Source organism: Pelobates fuscus, chromosome 4 (assembly GCF_036172605.1).
Source record: "Pelobates fuscus isolate aPelFus1 chromosome 4, aPelFus1.pri, whole genome shotgun sequence".
NCBI classification, from domain to species: Eukaryota; Metazoa; Chordata; class Amphibia; order Anura; family Pelobatidae; genus Pelobates; species Pelobates fuscus.
This window is the reverse complement of record NC_086320.1, coordinates 388,170,139-388,185,337: the sequence shown is the minus strand read 5'-3', so window position 1 is coordinate 388,185,337 and position 15,199 is coordinate 388,170,139. Positions and strand designations below refer to the sequence as shown.

The 15,199-nt window shown below is 45.6% G+C and overlaps 1 protein-coding gene across 1 annotated transcript in view; it reads right to left on the bottom strand.

Annotated features, from left to right (window-relative positions):
- KCNH2 (potassium voltage-gated channel subfamily H member 2) overlaps nucleotides 1-15,199 on the bottom strand; it is a 347,866-nt gene that overhangs the window by 190,747 nt on the left and 141,920 nt on the right. The window lies entirely within an intron of this gene.

The window sequence follows — 15,199 nt, the reverse complement described above, 5'->3', positions numbered from 1 at the left end:
TACCAGCCACGCTCTCTGTGACATGGTGGGAGTACTAGTAACTACAGAGAGTAACAGTACCAGCCACGCTCTCTGTGACATGGCCGGAGTACTAGTAACTATAGAGAGTAACAGTACCAGCCACGCTCTCTGTGACATGCCGGAGTACTAGTAACCACAGAGAGTAACAGTACCAGCCACGCTCTCTGTGACATGGCGGGAGTACTAGAAACTACAGAGAGTAATAGTACCAGCCACGCTCTCTGTGACATGGTGGGAGTACTAGTAACTACAGAGAGTAACAGTACCAGCCACGCTCTCTGTGACATGTAACCACAGAGAGTAATAGTGAGAACACAGTAACATTACCAGCCACGCTCTCTGTGACATGGCGGGAGTACTAGAAACTACAGAGAGTAACAGTACCAGCCACGCTCTCTGTGACATGGCAGGAGTACTAGTAACCACAGCGAGTAACAGTACCAGCCACGCTCTCTGTGACATGGCAGGAGTACTAGTAACTACAGAGAGTAACAGTACCAGCCACGCTCTCTGTGACATGGCGGGAGTACTAGAAACTACAGAGAGTAACAGTACCAGCCACGCTATCTGTGACATGGCAGGAGTACTAGTAACCACAGCGAGTAACAGTACCAGCCACACTCTATGTGACATGGCGAGAGTACTAGTAACTACAGAGAGTAACAGTACCAGCCACGCTCTCTGTGACATGGCAGGAGTTCTAGTAACTACAGAGAGTAACAGTACCAGCCACGCTCTCTGTGACATGGCGGGAGTACTAGTAACTACAGAGAGTAACAGTACCAACCTCTTTGTGACATCCTGAAGTTCTAGTAACTACAGAGAGTAACAGTACCAGCCACGCTCTCTGTGACATGTAAACACAGAGAGTAATAGTGAGAACACAGTAACAGTACCAGCCACACTCTCTGTGACATGGCGGGAGTACTATTAACTACAGAGAGTAACAGTACAAGCCACACTCTCTGTGACATGGCCGGAGTACTAGTAACTATAGAGAGTAACAGTACCAGCCATGCTCTCTGTGACATGTAAACACAGAGAGTAATAGTGAGAACACAGTAACAGTACCAGCCACACTCTCTGTGACATGTTGGGAGTACTATTAACTACAGAGAGTAACAGTACCAGTACCAACCTCTCTGTGACATGGCCGGAGTACTAGTAACCACAGAGAGTAACAGTACCAGCCACGCTCTCTGTGACATGGCCGGAGTACTAGTAACTATAGAGAGTAACAGTACCAACCTCTTTGTGACATCCTGGAGTACTAGTAACTACAGAGAGTAACAGTACCAGCCACACTCTCTGTGACATGCCGGAGTACTAGTAACTACAGAGAGTAACAGTACCAGCCACACTCTCTGTGACATGGCGGGAGTACTATTAACTACAGAGAGTAACAGTACCAGTACCAACCTCTCTGTGACATGCCAAAGTACTGGTAACTACAGAGAGTAATAGTGAGCATACAGTAACAGCACCAGCCATGCTCTCTGTGACATGGTGGGAGTACTAGTAACTACAGAGAGTAACAGTACCAGCCACGCTCTCTGTGACATGGCCGGAGTACTAGTAACCACAGAGAGTAACAGTACCAGCAACGCTCTCTGTGACATGGCGGGAGTACTAGAAACTACAGAGAGTAATAGTAACAGCCACGCTCTCTGTGACATGGTGGGAGTACTAGTAACTACAGAGAGTAACAGTACCAGCCACGCTCTCTGTGACATGGCCGGAGTACTAGTAACTATAGAGAGTAACAGTACCAGCAACGCTCTCTGTGACATGGTGGGAGTACTAGTAACTACAGAGAGTAACAGTACCAGCCACGCTCTCTGTGACATGGCGGGAGTACTAGTAACTACAGAGAGTAACAGTACCAGCCACGCTCTCTGTGACATGGCCGGAGTACTAGTAACCACAGAGAGTAACAGTACCAGCCACGGTCTCTGTGACATGGCGGGAGTACTAGTAACTACAGAGAGTAACAGTACCAGCCACGCTCTCTGTGACATGGCCGGAGTACTAGTAACCACAGAGAGTAACAGTACCAGCCACGCTCTCTGTGACATGGCGGGAGTACTAGAAACTACAGAGAGTAATAGTAACAGCCACGCTCTCTGTGACATGGTGGGAGTACTAGTAACTACAGAGAGTAACAGTACCAGCCACGCTCTCTGTGACATGGCCGGAGTACTAGTAACTATAGAGAGTAACAGTACCAGCAACGCTCTCTGTGACATGGTGGGAGTACTAGTAACTACAGAGAGTAACAGTACCAGCCACGCTCTCTGTGACATGGCGGGAGTACTAGTAACTACAGAGAGTAACAGTACCAGCCACGCTCTCTGTGACATGGCCGGAGTACTAGTAACCACAGAGAGTAACAGTACCAGCCACGCTCTCTGTGACATGGCGGGAGTACTAGTAACTACAGAGAGTAACAGTACCAGCCACGCTCTCTGTGACATGGCCGGAGTACTAGTAACTATAGAGAGTAACAGTACCAGCCATGCTCTCTGTGACATGGCCGGAGTACTAGTAACTATAGAGAGTAACAGTACCAGCCACGCTCTCTGTGACATGGCCGGAGTACTAGTAACTATAGAGAGTAACAGTACCAGTAACGCTCTCTGTGACATGGCGGGAGTACTAGTAACTACAGAGAGTAACAGTACCAGCCACGCTCTCTGTGACATGGCCGGAGTACTAGTAACCACAGAGAGTAACAGTACCAGCCACGCTCTCTGTGACATGGCGGGAGTACTAGTAACTACAGAGAGTAACAGTACCAGCCACGCTCTCTGTGACATGGCCGGAGTACTAGTAACCACAGAGAGTAACAGTACCAGCCACGCTCTCTGTGACATGGCGGGAGTACTAGAAACTACAGAGAGTAATAGTAACAGCCACGCTCTCTGTGACATGGTGGGAGTACTAGTAACTACAGAGAGTAACAGTACCAGCCACGCTCTCTGTGACATGGCCGGAGTACTAGTAACTATAGAGAGTAACAGTACCAGCCACGCTCTCTGTGACATGGCGGGAGTACTAGTAACTACAGAGAGTAACAGTACCAGCCACGCTCTCTGTGACATGGCCGGAGTACTAGTAACCACAGAGAGTAACAGTACCAGCCACGCTCTCTGTGACATGGCGGGAGTACTAGTAACTACAGAGAGTAACAGTACCAGCCACGCTCTCTGTGACATGGCCGGAGTACTAGTAACTATAGAGAGTAACAGTACCAGCCATGCTCTCTGTGACATGTAAACACAGAGAGTAATACAGAAAAAAACAATTGTGTGAGTTATAGGCGCTATTTTGGTGTAGTAATTATTCAGTAATAGCAGCTAGTACACTTTATGGGTGCTCCAAAAATCACCCACTATTGTGAGAAAGTACAAATGGGAACACACAGAGAAGATAGAGAGTGAGAAAAAACCCTCTACCACTCTGTGGGACAGTAGTGCAGCGCTGTACAATAAAATCAACTCACCCTATCTGAGTTGATTGGACAATTCGACTCGGTCACATATATTTGCATGTAAGAGGAAACAAAATAAAAACTATATAGTGCAGAGTTGTCACAACCAGTGGGTAAAATTAAATGCAAAGTAATACACTCACATGCTTGTGAGCCTTTTTAGAAAACAGGCTCTAAAATCCTCAGCAGGTATGTTTTAGGGTAGCATACAAACCCCTTTTCCAATCTCCTCAGAGGTAGTGCTTCCAATATGCGTTATGAGGAAAGGAGACACAAAAGAATATACACTCTAAGTGAGATCTGTGTATCCAAAGCAAGGTATAAAGGTTTCACAGAATATGCTCACCTGGCTCAGAGCCTTCCAAAACTGGCTCTGAGTATATAAGTATATTGTCAAATAAGGGTGACAACTCCCTTGGAACCGGGCAAAAACTGAAGACTGGATCCGATTGGTAGTAAAAAAGTGCACAAAAAAGTGCCAATTTAATAAGGTTAAGAAAATAAACACATTAAAATTACAAATAAAAAGTGCATGGATCCTCCGATACGCGTTTCACCTATCCTGTAGGCTTTTTCAATCGGCATAGTCTTTCTTCCTGGTTCCGGTATTTACGTCATCGTTGTGGCTCGCCCCTTTTGGTTTTCGTCCTATTGGGGTTCTCCGGTCCGTCTAGCTCCTCCCCCTTACAGCTATTCCTCATGCAGTTGATTTCCTGAATCATTGTTATGTTGCAAGCGGATGGGCGGAACTACATTACCCAGAGTACCTTGCGGCTGCTAAGTTCTCTCACTTCTGGTACGGCAGAGTCATCACTCCCACCGACCACCTACCTCCGACTCCCTGGTAATCCAGCCCATGAGATAGAAATGAAATTCAGAATTTTTTTTGAGGTTGGCAGAGACCAAGGGATCCTAAGTGATCAAGAATACAGGTATTTGAATATTCTGCATCCAAGGGTCCCGGTACTATACCACCTCCCAAAGATTCACAAACATTCCACTTTTCCACCGGGTCGTCCGATAGTCTCTGGAATTAATTCAATTTCCAGTAGACTATCGGAATATATCGACCACTGTCTTCAACCTCTTGTCCGTCAGACTCCAAGCCATTTGAAAGACACTATCAGTATACTCCAAACTCTACGAGATATAACATGGAAGGAGAGCTATATATTGGTTACGGCTGATGTTAGCTCTCTTTATACAATCATTCCCCACAGTAGAGGAGAGGAAGCAGTAAGGTTTTATTTGGAAGAGTCAAAGTTATACCATCAGGACCAGATAGACTTTGTTGTTCAAGGTATACACCTTATATTATGCAACAACTTCTTCTGGTTCTCAAATGAGTTCTACCTGCAGATCTGCGGTACGGCGATGGGAACGAGGTTTGCACCCAGTTATGCGAATCTTTTTATGGCCCTATGGGAACAAGTTTTTATTTTTGACAACGCAGACTGGTGTGCAAACCTCGTTTCCTATCGTTGTTATATTGACGATATTTTTTTTGTGTGGGATGGCCCGGAAGAGAGTCTCAAGATATTTCTAGCATATTTAAATTTCAACAATTGGGGGATCAACTTAACAGTAGATTACAGCAAAAGGAATGTCAACTTTCTTGATCTGACCATTTATATTGAAGAAAGCGCTGTAAAAACTAAAACGCACTTCAAGCTGGTGGATGTCAATAATTATATAGACCTTCAAAGTTGCCATTTCTCGCCCTGGCTCCTAAATATCCCAAGGTCCCAGTTCCTTCGAATACGAAGGAACTGTACCGATATAACAACATACAGCAATCAAGCGGAAAAACTAAAGAGCCGCTTTTTAGAAAAGAGATACAATAACAGCAGCCTACAAAATACGATTGAGGAAGTAAAGTCTCAAGATAGACTGCCACTTTTGGAATATAGGGACACAAAAGATAATGGAAGTGAAAATATTCCCTTTGTATGTAATTTTAACTCAAAGAGTAAGCAGGTGAAAAGGATCATTAAAAAATTCTGGCCACTCTTAAGGGCTGATCCTTTATTATATAACTTACTGCCGGAACAACCAAGGGTGATATACAGGGGAGCTCCAAGTTTATCCTCAAAGCTAGTCAAAAACCATATAAAGACTAATAATCAACCTAAAACTTTCCTGCATAAAGATGGTTTTTTCGGCTGTGGAGTGTGTATATCATGTAGACCATGGGTCGTCAACCTGGTCCCTACCGCCCACTAGTGGGCGTTTTAGGATTTCAGGTGGGCGGTAGGGATTTCCAGGTTTTGACGACCTGACGACCGGGCGGACGGGCGGGTGGGTGCGAGCCGGCGGTACCCCTGCGACTGGGTACCGCCGTGACAAATTGCGGCTCCGGCCCGCGCGGCAAACCGCCGGGGCTGCATATGGAGGGGTCCATCGGGTGGCCCATGCTGTCAGGGCCACCCGATGGATGTGGATTGTGAGGGGGCCCGGTCAGCGCTGGGCGCTTTAACAGCGCGACCGGGCCCCCTGTGATGACATCGCAGAGCTGGGAGGAAGTGACTGCACATCACTCCTCCCAGCTAACCCTGAGAGCCGCGCGGGAGGAAGACCAGGGAGTCAGAGTGGGAACTCTGACTCCCATCCACCTGAGCCACCACTGGACCCCAGGGAAAGTCACCCTCCTGAATCTAAAAGGTAGGAAACAGGAGGGTGACTTAAATATAATGTGTGTGTGTGTGTCTTTGTATGTATGTCTTGTGTGTGTGTCTGTATATATGTGTGTCTTGTGTGTGTGTGTGTCTGTATATATGTGTGTCTTGTGTGTGTGTATGTATGTGTGACTGTCTGTTGGTATGTGTGTCTTGTGTGTGTCTGTGTGTATGTGTATGTGTGTCTGTCTGTGTTCCTGTATGTGTCGTGTGTGTCTTGTGTATGTGTATGTGTGTGTGTGTATGTGTGTGTGTGTGTGTGTATCTGTGTCTGTATTTGTGTCTGTATGTGTGTTGTGTGTGTGTATGTATGTGTCGTGTGTGTATGTATGTGTCGTGTGTGTGTGTGTGTATGTATGTGTGTCGTGTGTGTCTGTATGTGTTGTGTGTGTCTGTATGTGTCGTGTATGTATGTGTCGTGTGTGTATGTATGTGTCGTGTGTGTCGTGTGTGTGTGTGTCGTGTGTGTCTGTATGTGTCGTGTGTGTCTGTATGTGTTGTATGTGTCATGTGTGTCTGTATGTGTCGTGTATGTATGTGTCGTGTGTGTGTGTGTATGTATGTGTCGTGTGTGTGTGTATGTATGTGTCGTGTGTGTGTATCTATGTGTCTGTATTTGTGTATCTATGTGTCTGTATGTGTGTCTGTATGTGTGTTGTGTGTGTGTATGTGTTGTGTGTGTGTATATATGTGTCGTGTGTGTGTATGTATGTGTCATGTGTGTGTATGTATGTGTATGTGTGTGTGTATGTGTCGTGTGTGTGTATTTGTCGTGTGTGTGTGTATGTGTCGTGTGTGTGTGTATGTGTCGTGTGTGTATGTATGTGTCGTGTGTGTATGTATGTGTCGTGTGTGTGTATGTATGTGTGTCGTGTGTGTGTCTGTATGTGTGTCGTGTGTGTGTCTGTATGTGTGTCTGTATGTGTGTCTTGTACGTGTGTGTGTATGTATGTGTGTGTGTCTGTATGTGTGTCTGTATGTGTGTCTTGTACGTGTGTCTTGTACGTGTGTCTTGTACGTGTGTCTGTCTGTTATAGTGGACTATATAGTAAGTGGGCTACCTAGCTCAGCCTTCCTACTGGGCATTGCTACAAGGAAGGTTAAAAAATAGAAAAAAGGGGGAAAAAAGGTGGGATGGGGAATTGAGGAGGGAGAGGAGATGAGCTGACGCACAAGAAAAATCATAGAGATAATATGAGAAATCATATTATGCGCAAACAGAGAAGTCGTGTGAATATCACTGAAAGAGACCTTCGTTTGTTCCTTACGAAAATCGAACCAGATATCAAATATTTAGTCTCGCAGCATCAACCTCAAGGATCTCATTAATCACTAGTAAAGGTAATTTCAATTTACTTTATTGTTTTCTCATTAAACTTTATAAAGTTAAAAACCTTATAAACCTGCATTAAGTAGAAATAAAAAGATGAATGTACGTACATTTATTTTTTGTAAAACACCCTCCTTTCTAAAAAATATTCCGCATTTGCGCGAAAACTGGTGGGCGGTAAGGAAATTTTTTCAACCAAAAAGTTGCATTAGTGGGCGGTAGGTAAAAAAAGGTTGACTACCACTGATGTAGACGGACAAACAGTGTGAAAAGACATGTAACCACCTTTAAACATCCACAGGATACAAAAGAATACACAATAAAAAGTTTAATTACTTGTTATACCAAACAAGTAATATACCTACTTAAGTGTACATGCAATTTACATTACGTAGGAAGAACAAAGCGGCCACTTTATATAAGGATCAATGAACACATCCGAAATATCCAAAAAGGATTCATGCAACATAGCGTTTCGGCACATTTTAAAGAACACCATGGTAGTGACCCACGGTGCCTAACCTTTGTTGCAATCCAGAAGGTTCATTTGAACTGGAGGGGAGATGATGTGATCAAAAAAATGGGACAGGCAGAGATGCGGTGGATTTTTGATTTGAACACTCTGGCTCCACAGGGTCTGAATGCAGACTTTGAATTGTGTCATTTCTTGTGACCCACCGCATCTCTGTCTCTGCCTTATTGTGTATCTGACACACTGTATATATTTTTCACCTTTTGTGTATACACATTTTTTATATACACTTCTTTGATAACAGTTCTCTATATCAGCAGATTGACCCTGCTTAATTAATTGCTTTGGGTTATGGAGTCATGTTTGTTCGTCCTTTTGAGAACTGTATTTTATCCCTGTATATATGGTAACACCTTTTTTTTCCCCCCATTTCCTTCTATGGGCTATCATATGAGATTGTATTGAATTTGGGAAGTTTTTCGTTATATTAAAACAAAATTTCCGCTGAGTATGATGGGAGTGATGACTCTGCCGCACCGGAAGTAAGAGAACTTTGCAGCCGCAAGGTACTCTGGGTAATGTAGTTCCGCCCACCCGCTTGCAACATAACAATGATTCAGGAAATCAACTGCATGAGGAATAGCTGTAAGGAGGAGGAGCTAGACGGACCGGAGAACCCCAATAGGACGAAAACCAAAAGGGGCGAGCCACAACGATGACGTAAATACCGGAACCAGGAAGAAAGACTATGCCGATTGAAAAAGCCTACAGGATAGGTGAAACGCGTATCGGAGGATCCATGCACTTTTTATTTGTAATTTTAATGTGTTTATTTTCTTAACCTTATTAAATTGGCACTTTTTTGTGCACTTTTTTACTACCAATCGGATCCAGTCTTCAGTTTTTGCCCGGTTCCAAGGGAGTTGTCACCCTTATTTGACAATATACTTATATACTCAGAGCCAGTTTTGGAAGGCTCTGAGCCAGGTGAGCATATTCTGTGAAACCTTTATACCTTGCTTTGGATACACAGATCTCACTTAGAGTGTATATTCTTTTGTGTCTCCTTTCCTCATAACGCATATTGGAAGCACTACCTCTGAGGAGATTGGAAAAGGGGGTTGTATGTTACCCTAAAACATACCCGCTGAGGATTTTAGAGCCTGTTTTCTAAAAAGGCTCACAAGCATGTGAGTGTATTACTTTGCATTTAATTTTACCCACTGGTTGTGACAACTCTGCACTATATAGTCTTTATTTTGTTTCCTCTTACATGCAAATATATGTGACCGAGTCGAATTGTCCAATCAACTCAGATAGGGTGAGTTGATTTTATTGTACAGCGCTGCACTACTGTCCCACAGAGTGGTAGAGGGTTTTTTCTCACTCTCTATCTTCTCTGTGTGTTCCCATTTGTACTTTCTCACAGAGAGTAATAGTGAGAACACAGTAACAGTACCAGACACGCTCTCTGTGACATGGTGGGAGTACTATTAACTACAGAGAGTAACAGTACCAGTACCAACCTCTCTGTGACATGCCGGAGTACTAGTAACCACAGAGAGTAACAGTACCAGCCACGCTCTCTGTGACATGGTGGGAGTACTAGTAACTACAGAGAGTAACAGTACCAGCCACGCTCTCTGTGACATGGCCGGAGTACTAGTAACTATAGAGAGTAACAGTACCAGCCACGCTCTCTGTGACATGCCGGAGTACTAGTAACCACAGAGAGTAACAGTACCAGCCACGCTCTCTGTGACATGGCGGGAGTACTAGAAACTACAGAGAGTAATAGTACCAGCCACGCTCTCTGTGACATGGTGGGAGTACTAGTAACTACAGAGAGTAACAGTACCAGCCACGCTCTCTGTGACATGTAACCACAGAGAGTAATAGTGAGAACACAGTAACATTACCAGCCACGCTCTCTGTGACATGGCGGGAGTACTAGAAACTACAGAGAGTAACAGTACCAGCCACGCTCTCTGTGACATGGCAGGAGTACTAGTAACCACAGCGAGTAACAGTACCAGCCACGCTCTCTGTGACATGGCAGGAGTACTAGTAACTACAGAGAGTAACAGTACCAGCCACGCTCTCTGTGACATGGCGGGAGTACTAGAAACTACAGAGAGTAACAGTACCAGCCACGCTATCTGTGACATGGCAGGAGTACTAGTAACCACAGCGAGTAACAGTACCAGCCACACTCTATGTGACATGGCGAGAGTACTAGTAACTACAGAGAGTAACAGTACCAGCCACGCTCTCTGTGACATGGCAGGAGTTCTAGTAACTACAGAGAGTAACAGTACCAGCCACGCTCTCTGTGACATGGCGGGAGTACTAGTAACTACAGAGAGTAACAGTACCAACCTCTTTGTGACATCCTGAAGTTCTAGTAACTACAGAGAGTAACAGTACCAGCCACGCTCTCTGTGACATGTAAACACAGAGAGTAATAGTGAGAACACAGTAACAGTACCAGCCACACTCTCTGTGACATGGCGGGAGTACTATTAACTACAGAGAGTAACAGTACAAGCCACACTCTCTGTGACATGGCCGGAGTACTAGTAACTATAGAGAGTAACAGTACCAGCCATGCTCTCTGTGACATGTAAACACAGAGAGTAATAGTGAGAACACAGTAACAGTACCAGCCACACTCTCTGTGACATGTTGGGAGTACTATTAACTACAGAGAGTAACAGTACCAGTACCAACCTCTCTGTGACATGGCCGGAGTACTAGTAACCACAGAGAGTAACAGTACCAGCCACGCTCTCTGTGACATGGCCGGAGTACTAGTAACTATAGAGAGTAACAGTACCAACCTCTTTGTGACATCCTGGAGTACTAGTAACTACAGAGAGTAACAGTACCAGCCACACTCTCTGTGACATGCCGGAGTACTAGTAACTACAGAGAGTAACAGTACCAGCCACACTCTCTGTGACATGGCGGGAGTACTATTAACTACAGAGAGTAACAGTACCAGTACCAACCTCTCTGTGACATGCCAAAGTACTGGTAACTACAGAGAGTAATAGTGAGCATACAGTAACAGCACCAGCCATGCTCTCTGTGACATGGTGGGAGTACTAGTAACTACAGAGAGTAACAGTACCAGCCATGCTCTCTGTAGCGGTTACCCCGTGTAGCAGAGGGGTTTCAACCGCTGGAGGGTGTCCTTTTCCCGGTCAGTGAGGAGGATTCTCAGCATCCAGTTGTTTTCCAAGTGAAGGAACTCTTCACTTGCGGGTAAGGAGCTCTTACCCGCAATAAGACTCTAGATTGAGGGTGAAGTAGAACTGATGTTTAATGGCAGGGACTCTGCTTTTATGCAGTGCTCCCCTGCAACGGAGACGCCCACAGGCAATTAGGCATTAACCAATCAGATATCGGTTACATCCCACATGTTCCCTCCCCTCTGCTTGGGAGAAAATTGAGTTTCTTACTGTATCTCCTCAATTATCTCCAAGCTAAAACTTATACATTTTTATACATTATTATAACTTTATGGTTTTGTATCACACAGGAATAAAACTTATATTTTTTATGAACCACACAACTTGGGAAAAACATATTAAAAATTTGTACAAATCGGTTCAGGGGTTCCAGAGTTATTGAAAAAGTCTCTTTGGACCGACCGCACGCCTGTTTGCATGCCCAAAACAGTTCCACAGAGTCAGGCTGTGCGGTCGGTCTATTTCTGCCCTGAAAATTGACAAAGTCCCATCCGAAGGTGGCGTTCGAATCGTCGAACGCACTTCGACTTCTGTCGAAGTGTCGAAGTAGAACGGGGTTAAACTTCCGCGGTGGTCGTTAGTCGAGTGGCAGTCTATTTCCCATGAAAAGATGACAAAGTCCCATTCGAACGTGTGTTCGAATCTTCGAACGGGACTTAGTCTCCAGCCGCAGTGTCGAAGGGCAGGGGAAGGTACAGGTCAGCGGCGTTCGTTCAAATATGTGGCCGATTTCCGTTCCAGGGATTTAACGGCACACACCGCTGACCGTGTTCGACTGCATTAAAATGGCTGCCGCCACGTGTTCGACTGTCTAATGGCGGCCACTTCGACTACTTCAGCACTTCGGCTGTATCCTAAGTGCCATATCAAACGTACCCATTCTTTGCACAACACAATTAAAGGGCCAGAAACAGTTTTTGTCTTTAAGTGCAAGGCAAGGTGGATGATGGGACATCATAGAATAAAACAAAGGGTAGAGGTTCCCAGGTAACATGGACGTCGGCTGATACAACATAGATTGCAGATCCATTGAAAACAGGGGGATCTGTTACACTCTCTGTGACATGGTGGGAGTACTCGTAACTACAGACAGTAATAGTGAGCACACAGTAACAGTACCCTGCCCCCCACTACTACATCTCAAATACACCCTGCCACCCCTTACTACTACAACTCAAATACACCCTGCCCACCCTATTACTACAACCTAAACACACCCTGCCACCCCCTACTACTACAACCCAAATAAACCATGCTCATCACTACTACTACAACCCAAATACACCCTGCCCATCGCTACTACTACAACCCAAACAAACCATGCCCATCGCTATCACTACAACCCAAATACACCATGCCCATCGCTACTACTACAACCCAAATACACCATGCTCATCGCTACTACTACAACCCAAATACACCATGCCCATCGCTACTACTACAACCCAAATACACCATGCCCATCGCTACTACTACAACCCAAATAAACCATGCTCATCACTACTACTACAACCCAAATACACCCTGCCCATCGCTACTACTACAACCCAAACAAACCATGCCCATCGCTATCACTACAACCCAAATACACCCTGCACACCCTATTACTACAACCTAAACACACCTGCCACCCCCTACTACTACAACCCAAATAAACCATGCTCATCGCTACTACTACAACCCAAATACACCTTGCCCCCGCTAGAACTACAATCAAAATACACCCTGCCACCCGCTACTGCTACAATCCAAATACACCCTGCCTCTCCTACTGCTACAACCCAGATACACCCTGCCTCCCCTACTACTACAATCCAAATACACTCTGCCACCCCTACTACTTCAACTCAAATAACCCTGCCACCCGCTACTGCTACAATCCAAATACACCCTGCCTCTCCTACTGCTACAACCCAGATACACCCGGCCTCCCCTACTACTACAATCCAAATACACTCTGCCACCCCTACTACTTCAACTCAAATACACCATGCCCATCGCTACTACTACAACCCAAATACACCCTGCCTCCCCTACTACAACCCAAATACACCCTGCCCCCTATTACTACAACCCAAATACACCCTGCCACCCCCTACTACTACAACCCTAATAAACCATGCCCACCGCTACTACTACAACCCAAATACACCCTGCCACCCCCTACTACTACAACCCAAATACACCCGGCCCACCCTATTACTACAACCTAAACACACCCTGCCACCCCTACAACTACAACCCAAAAACACCCTCCCCACTGCTACTACTACAACCCAAATACACCCTGCCCCCTATTACTACAACCCAAATACACCCTGCCACCCCCTACTACTACAACCCTAATAAACCATGCCACCCGCTACTACTACAACCCAAATACACCCTGCCACCCCCTACTACTACAACCCTAATAAACCATGCCCACCGCTACTACTACAACCCAAATACACCCTGCCACCTGTTACTACTACAAGCTAAATACACCCTGTCCCGCTACTACTACAACCCAAATACACCCTGCTACAACCCAAATACACCCTGCCCCCTATTACTACAACCCAAATACACCCTGCTACCCCCTACTACTACAACCCTAATAAACCATGCCACCCGCTACTACTACAACCCAAATACACCCTGCCACCCCCTACTACTACAACCCTAATAAACCATGCCCACCGCTACTACTACAACCCAAATACACCCTGCCACCTGTTACTACTACAAGCTAAATACACCCTGGCCCCCCATTACTACAACCCAAATCCACCCTGCCACCCCCTACTACTACAACCCACATAAACCATGCCCATCGCTACTACTACAACTCAAATACACTCTGCACCCCTATTACAACAACCCAAAAACACGCCTCCCCTACTACAACCCAAATAAACCATGCCTCCCCTACACTACAACCCAAATACACCATGACCATCTACTACTACAACCCAAATACACCCTGCCACCCCTACTACTACAACTCAAATACACCCTGCCCCCTATTACTACAACCCAAATACACCCTGCCACCCCCTACTACTACAACCCAAATAAACCATGCCTACTACAACCCAAATACACCCTGCCACCCCCTACTACTACAACCCAAATACACCCTGCCCACCCTATTACTACAACCTAAACACACCCTGCCACCCCTACTACTACAACCCAAAAACACCCTGCCCACTGCTACTACTACAACCCAAATACACCCTGCCACCCCCTACTACTACAACCCAAATACACCCTGCCCACTGCTACTACTACAACCCAAATACACCCTGCCCATTGCTACTACTACAACCCAAATACACCCTGCCCACTGCTACTACTACAACCCAAATACACCCTGCCCATTGCTACTACTACAACCCAAATACACCCTGCCCACCCTATTACTACAACCTAAACACACCCTGCCACCCCCTACTACTACAACCCAAACACACCCTGCCACCCCCTACTACTACAACCCAAATAAACCATGCCCACTGCTACTACTACAACCTAAACACACACTGCCACCCCTACTATTATAACCCAAAAACACCCTGCCCACTGCTACTACTACAAGCTAAATACACCCTGCCACACGCTACTACTACAAGCTAAATACACCCTGCCACACGCTACTACTACAACCCAAATACACCCTGCCCACTGCTACTACTACAACCCAAATACACCCTGCCACCTGTTATACTACAAGCTAAATACACCCTGCCCCGCTACTACTACAACCCAAATACACCCTGCCACCCCCTACTACTACAACCCACATAAACTATGCCCATCGCTACTACTACAACTCAAATACACTCTGCCCCCCCATTACAACAACCCAAAAACACCCTGCCTCCCCTACTACAATCCAAATACACCATGCCTCCCCTACTACTACAACCCAAATACACCCTGCCACCCCTACTACAACTTAAATACACCCTG